This window comes from Mytilus galloprovincialis, chromosome 4 (assembly GCF_965363235.1).
Source record: "Mytilus galloprovincialis chromosome 4, xbMytGall1.hap1.1, whole genome shotgun sequence".
NCBI classification, from domain to species: Eukaryota; Metazoa; Mollusca; class Bivalvia; order Mytilida; family Mytilidae; genus Mytilus; species Mytilus galloprovincialis.
The window spans coordinates 7040874-7048969 of NC_134841.1; the positions used below are offsets into that span (position 1 = coordinate 7040874).

At 33.9% G+C, this 8096-nt stretch overlaps 1 long non-coding RNA gene across 1 annotated transcript; it reads left to right on the forward strand.

Moving 5' to 3' along the window:
• The first annotated feature begins 490 nt into the window (after positions 1–490).
• On the forward strand, positions 491–3485 carry LOC143070473 (uncharacterized). Its single transcript, XR_012976538.1, has 2 exons — positions 491–1071; positions 2165–3485. It is a non-coding gene; the product is annotated as an uncharacterized LOC143070473 (long non-coding RNA).
• The last annotated feature ends 4611 nt before the right edge of the window (positions 3486–8096 follow it).

The following is an 8096-nucleotide window of genomic DNA, read 5'->3' on the forward strand; positions in this document are numbered from 1 at the left end:
TAGATTTAAAAAGTTGTTAGGTTTGGGGGGAAAATGGGGGTTGTCAAATGTTGTAATCAACAAAAGGCTTGACACATTTATACATGTCTAGATGTTAAGCAAATTGTTTTAAATAAGTACAGAGCTTCACTTGTTACTGTTACTCATTTATAATTTAATTTCTTTTGAGCCAATACTGTTTTCCATAACATACAAAAATATTTCATTTTTTGAAAATATTTTGCTTGATAACTTAAATATTGTATATCAAGGTTTGGGATTTTCAACTTTCAAAAAGGAGCTGAATGTTCTAACATTGGTAGAGTTGTTGAGCTAAGACTATTCTTCAAAGTTACTGCATATCATATATATTTAACTCATTTTATGATATCTTTAAGTTTTTACTTGGCGTCTATCGACGTCGTAAACTTTTTACATTTTGAACTTCTTCTAGAGAACTACTGAATGGAATAGATCCAAACATGGCATGAATATTCCTTATGACTGAGGTGTTGACCAATTATTGTTAATACTTTGAAGCTTATCTGTCTTCCAAGATGGCCGACCGCGGGGCCGTAAGTTAGTTTAAAATAGGACAATTGGAAATACATATAAATGTCTGCTTTTAGAGAACCACATCATGGAATGAAACCAAACATGGCATGAATGTTCTTTATGAGGTGCTGACCAAGTTTTGTTACTTTTAAAGCCGATACACCAACCAAGATGGCCACCAGTGGGGGGATTTAGTTTAACATAGGACCCTATGGGAAATACATACAACTGTCTTTTTATAGAATCACTGAATGGAATGAAACCAAACATGACATGAATGTTCCTTATGAAGTGCTGACCAAGTGTTGTTATTTTGAAGCCGATCCATCCTCCAAGATGGCCAATAGCATAGGACTTCGTTTAACATAAGACAATATGGACAATACATTCAAATGTCTTCTTTAAGAGAACAACTGAATGGAATGGAACCAAACATGGCATGAATGTTCCTTATGAGGTGCTGACCAAGTGTTACTTTTTTGGTATCTGATGATTTTATCTATTTTTACATGATTTCCAAAACCAAAGTAGAGTCAGGTGAGCGGCACAGGCTCTCGAGAGCCTCTAATTATATATATTATTTTTTAAAGCTTAATGAATTTTTTTTTAAATCATGCACTTTCAGAATATAAACTCTTTGCATAGTTACATACATTTCAGAGTTTTTCCCTCACACATTTTTAGCATGATACAATTTTGCGAAATCTGCATATTTTTCTAGTTTTAGAAACGAAAATAAACTTTTTCTTTTTAACAAAAATATGATTATTCAATTATAGAGTATTCTTTCTGCACAAATGTGAGGTTTTTCCGATGTACAATGAATTCGGAAAAGTCGGGACGCCGAAGAGGAATTCAAATACGGGAATACTATTAAAAAATAGATTTAAGAACATAAGATCAATTCTGTCTGAATGAGTTTCATCATAAGCTTTTGTAATAAATTACAAAATTTTCTCCGCTTTATAGTTTATACTCTCAGACACCAAAACCATAGATTGATTTTGTCTTGTATTTGCGACCGTCTTCGTGAAATAGAAGAGCACTTCTATAGTAACCTCTTTCAGTGGCGGATCCAGCCATTCTAATAAGGGGGGAGGGGGGTCCAACTATATGTCCCCATTCAAATGCATTGATCGTCCATAAAAAGTGGGGTTTCCAACCCCGGAACCCTCCCCTGGATCCGCCACTGTCTTTCATACTAACAAGGGAATTTTAAATTTGTTATGCGATTTATTCAAATGAAATTTACCAGGTTTTTTTTATCATCATTATGGTAAAAAACACAATTAAAAAACTGTCACTGTCATTTCTAATTTGACTTTGCGTTCCTATTTGATCTATTTCATATTTGTTTGTGTTATAATTTTGATTTTAATCACTTAAATTGTGATTGTACAATTGTTTTTGTTTTTTGTAACTTCAAATGTAAAAAAATCTTTATTTATCTACTGTTTATGAAACACTGAAGGTGCACGTGTTTTTATCTCTCAATGATCAAAACATCAATCATCAATGTAACACAAACAAAGAAATGTAAAGCATAGGAAGATCAAAAAGGTCAATCTAAAAATAAATTTCACAAATTTCCAAAATTTTAAACTGATATTATTTTATCATTTGAATAAAGGAAGGCAATCTGATACATACAAATGAATACGACAAATAACAAAGAAATCGACGTTTTGTGCGAACTTATGAAAAGAAATTCACAAGAATGGCTGGACAGAGGAACATATAAATACTATTTTATCCCGGAGAGTGAATCTAAAGCCATCAGTGAATTAAACGTATTTCGTTTGACATTACTTCGGATACAGAATCTCTCGGAAGAGTTAAAAGCAACGAACGCCAACCAAAATTCAGTTGTGATGTCACCAGCAAGTGAACAGGGAAGAGAGATAATTTCTGATGGAACTGACTGTTACATGTTGCTCGAGGATGAAACAAAAAGCTATCTCACACATAAAACACATAAAACTGAATGTAACTCGTCGAATTCGAGTGGTTGTGCATTTTGTCGGCAAAATGGAGAAGGTAAACAATTCGCCCACAGTCATTGTTTAAAGGATAAAGACAATATTGTCCGTTGTCCAATTTTATGGCGCCATATTTGTTCGAGATGTGGAGGTACTGGAGACGACGCACACACGTTAAGGCATTGTCCATCTGGGAAGCCATAATCAGATAGTCACGTCCGTCAACTATAGATTATAATAACATTTGATTGTACGTATTTGATCGGAGGTAGAAAATCAATCTATGTTAGCAAATAAGATTCATATTATTATCTAACAGACTCTGTAACAAAAACAGAGAGAAGCAGTGCAGCTAGCATATACACAACTGATTCTCTTGGTTCTCCTGTCAGTAGAGCAGATCGAAGAATTTTGTCGAAAAACTTGAAAAATTGGTTAAAACGCTGTGAACTTTTCCATTGTAATGAATACCATCTCAAGCAACCGGTTCTCAAGCATTGGAATCAGCAAGAACACCCATGCCAACCTTTGATATGGACTCTGGATTGTTCTCATAAAGATAGAACAAGCAGGGTATCACATTTGTAAGGCCAAAGGACAGTGATTTTGGGTATGTTTTCTTCTCTGCAACAAAACTCCACACATTGACATCGTATACATAATGTGTTTTATTTTGTTTATTTACTAAACATTATTGAAAGAATATATATTATAGTGTAAACAGTATGTACAGCTGATAGCAAACAATACAAGTAAGAAAATCGGCCAAAAAGCCTCAACAAAAATATAGGGTCTTGCTGTATTATTTTTGTTTTAAGATGTTGTTTATCACAACTTATCGTTTTGCAGTTTCAGAAATATGGATGTGCAATGAATATGGAAGAATGAGGAATTGGGAAAAAAATAATTCTCTGCATTAACAGACATTTTATGTATATTTAAAACTGTTTATAAAATGTTGTTTGATCTGAATACTTAATATTTTTTTCTACCCAAATAAATGGACGTAATAAATGGTCTTATTAAGATTTAACACAGCTGTGGTCCTGGGTTTGTCTGTGACATCTACCACTAATTTTTCTATGATCTTTACGATTGTGTGCCACTGTTTCATTAAGTCATCATCATGCCAGTCAAAATGAAATATCACGAGAACAAAGCTATTTTTTTTCTTTTGAAATATTGATTTCCGAGAATGCACACAGGCCTACGATAAGTGTAATAATTTTGACCAGATGACACAAGAAGGACACCCAAATTACTCTTTCTACGCATACCCCCTCAAAAAACGAAACGAAATAAACCGGGAAGAAAACCACAACCATCAAACGAAAACTAAAACCAAACACACAACATGAAGACCCCGCCCCTTTTTACACCAAAAAAGAAAAGAAAGGCAAATTAAAAACATAATAAACCACTTTTGAGCTTGCGATTCAGACATTAGTCAATACTGTTGCCTCTATAAATCATCGACTTTACAAAAAAAGGTTAATGCCACCGCTGGTGTACATGTCATCAGCCCATGCAGTAGTTAGCACTTTTGTCCATGAGCGTATCATCAGCCCAGTATAGTTAGCACTTTTGTGTTGACATGACATATCATTGATATGCTATTTTTCTGTAAATTTATACTGTTAATGAAATTCTAAGATATTATAACCTTTGTCTTATTTGGTACAACTTGGGGGAATTTCCGGTGTCAAATGCTCTAACTTCGTATTTTATTTGGCCTTCCAACTGTTCTATTCCAATCGTCACTGTAGACTGCTTATTGTTATGGGGACGAAAAGTACGTCGGGTGTACAAAATTATAATCCAGGTATCTTTGATGAGTATTTTTCAGTCAAATTAGTTTATATAAAATAAAATTCAAATGGAAACGGGGAATGTGTCAAAGAGACAATAACCCGGCTAAGAGCAGTAAACAGATGAAGGCCACCAATGGTTTTCAACAAAGCGAGAGAAGAAACCCGCTACCGGAGGCGGGATTTGGCTGGGTCCTTAAACCTTTATATCAGTTCAGCGAAAATGGAAGTCATACTATTCTATGAAATATATACACTGAAAAGTTCTTAGCACAAAGGGTTCGACTACAGGACAAAGTTACCTTTTTTTGTCCTACTTAAATTTTACGTTCGCTTATATAGATAAAATTCTACCACTGAATAAGTAAAAAAATGCTCTTCTTGTAACAATGAAGTCTGATACAAACTGTGATTTTCATCTGGAAAGTACCAATGAGGTTCGGTTGGGAACTATAAAAGTATTAAAAAAATACTGAAGAGAAATACCATCAAAACTGAAAAAATCAAACATTACCACCCATCAGAACGGGAGATTAGTATCTATTAAAGACCAACATTTTATAATAAAAAAATTCCTATATTCTCAATGCGAACACCATAATTTTATGTAGCACAATCCAGAAGCACCCGGGTCTCTGTCTTTTGTCCACAGCTTCATATGCCATCATATTCAAAGCCAGCGTTTTATTCATTGAAAGAGGGTTTGTGCTTACATGCATAATATTGAAACAAGGACTTCAAATGTATATATTATTTTAGACTATGCATTTGAAATATACATGTAATTGCAAATCGTCCAATATAAATGGACTGTTTTATAAAATTTATTTTTTTTTAATAAAAATGACAATAGGCGAAACGCCTATAATGCTGTCAAAATGAAAAATTCTATGAATCGATAAGCGAATGGTATATTTAGTATCGACTGTTAACTTTAAGGGAAATATATGTCGCCAAGTTGAAAAAGTCAAAATGTAGGGAGTAAAAAAATATTTATAAAAATATTCATTAGAAAAAAATCCATTTTGTAGTAAGTTAGTCATACCATAACGTTAGAACTCATCAATCATCGAAACTCTAGTTGATATTTTTCTGCTTGATAATATTTTCGATCTCTAATGACTTACGGAGGTTTGGCATGCCACAAAACCTGGTTTAACCTACCATTTTTTTTTCTTAAAATGTCCTGTTTACGTACCAAGTCAGGAAAATTGCCATTGTTATATTATAGTTCGTTTCTGTGTGTGTTACATTTTAATGTAGTGTTTGTGTTGTGTCGTAGTTCTCCTCTTATATTTGATGTGTTTCCCTCAGTTTTAGTTTGAAACCCGGATTTGTTTTTTTCTCAATCAATTTATGAATTTCGAACAGCGGTATACAACTGTTGCCTTTATTTACCATCTTTTATACATTTTTGAACATTCAAACCTTTTGGATTTTGCATTATTTACCTGATGAATTGGGATTGCTATGGTATTTAACTTCTTCCTCATTAAGTGCATTAACATGTCACGACATTTATAATAACTATTATATTGATAAATAAATCATACATCGACAGAAAGAGTAAACTTATGTTTCAAACAAGTTATAACTAGAGATAAGAATTAAATAATTGCTTTTGTAAGCCGTATACATCAGCAACGTTACATTGAATTAATTGGTTCTAGCGCATATAAAGCAGGATAGGAAAATATTGTCAGATAAAATAAGAACAATTTACATACTGATTTGTTTTTATAGTAATAAGACAACATAACGTTGACTGCTGTGCCCCACTTTTTGACATTTTAACCTATTATGTCTGTTTGTTTTGTTGACAAATCGCTTTGAATTTTCCTCGGAGTTCAGTATTTTTGTGATTTCAATTTTTTCTATTCCAATGTGGAGAGGTTAAAACGTATGATAAAATATATTTGTTTATTATACAACATAAAAATTTGCCCATTAGTTTTAACAGAGTACTTTTGTGTTTGTTTACACTGTATAATAATTGAGTTTGTTTCTTTGTTGGAACGATTTTCGTTCGAATATTCGTTATCAACACCAAGAAATAGACGAATTTGAAACCATTTGAAATACTAAGTGTTTTATTATCCTAGGCATATATTACCTATAAAAAAGAAGATGTGGTAATATTGCCAAAATGACAACTCTCCCCAAGAGGCCAAAATGACACAGAAATGAACAACTATAGGTCACCGTGCTTCCTAACTATTTTGATTTTTGGCGTCATTTATGAGTGTTATGTAGACAAAACGGGCGTCTGGCGAATCAAATTATAGCACTTGATCCCTTTGATAACTATTTACATCACTGGGTGGATGTCACTGCTGGTGGACGTTTCGTTCAAGAGGGTACCACCAGCCCAGTAGTCAGCACTTCGGAGTTGACTTGAATATCAAATATAGGGTAATTTTCATAAATTTACTGTTGCAACAGTATGCATTAATCGAAATACTAAGGATTTTTTGTTTATCCCAGACATACATTACCGTAGCCGGTTTTGGCACAACATTTTAGAATTTTGGCAAGGCTATTTTATTATTTTTCTGGGACGCCTTCCTACAACGTCGTAGGAAGGCGTCCCAGAAAAAAATTTAAATAGCCTTGCCAGACGTCATAATTATTTGGACTAGATAACTCCATGCACGAGGAGTTTCAATAATGGCACGCTTTTCAGGAGCGAATCCAGGAATTTAAAAAGTTGAGGACTAGTTAGCCAACGGTTAGACTGAGGCTTGTAAAAATTATATGCATTTATCAAATATGTAGCTCAATAAGAAGATGGCAAGCTCCCTTCAAACTAAATCAAACCACCGTTTTAAATAGCGAATAAAAGGGAAACGGGATTTTTTATTTGCGTATTTGTAACTTATCGTACGACAATCAACTTTGTACAAGCATGCAGCTACTTCCAGTCAGAATTGGACGTGAAGTGGGAGTGCAACATTCTCTGCACGTGATGAACCCCTGTAATAACTCGTGGGCCGCGTTGCATGTTGTAAGGCAAAATGTCTGTTTTACCTTAAAAATGCCGTTTGGTCTTACATAATATTGATATTTTGGCATTGCACAATGATATGCTTTTCTAAAACTGTTTAAGACGTTTTCGTCCTATATTCTTTGGAAGTGTACTGATGAGTACTTTAGTCTGGCAGACCACGAATTATTTATCAGTTGTTGTGGACTTTGCACTAGCTTTCAATAACTGTGAGTTACCCTAGATCGGTATTTTTTGTCATTTGTCTGCATATTAGTTTTTTTTAAATTCGTGCCAATCTGACGACTCAAACAACTTCTTTAAGTTGTGATCAGCTTGGTGCACAACCTCCCTAGGTTAAGAGAAGGGTTGTGTGCTCACAAACATGTAACAGCAACACAACCAATAGTACCTGTCCGAAGCCTGTAATTCAATGAAATTTAATAAAATTGGAAAAATATTAGTCGGTGGTTGCTGTCCGTTATATTTATTTTTCGTTAATTGTTAAGTCATGAGTGGATCCTTTTGTGGAAACAGAATTGGTTGATTATAAAGGGAATCACCGAAGCATGACTCGAGTGGGCCCCTCTTAGGGCAGTCAGTGGGTCCCCTTATGAAAATTTCTGGATCCGCCATCATAAGTCATAAACAATACCGTATTTTTAACGATTGAAGTGTTTCGAACATTTTTTCATATCGATACTTTAAACTTTAATAGTTTGTTAGAGAATTTGCTATGTGTTAAATGCCGTACACTGACATATTGCTGGATGTGTCCTCTTCATTTTGACT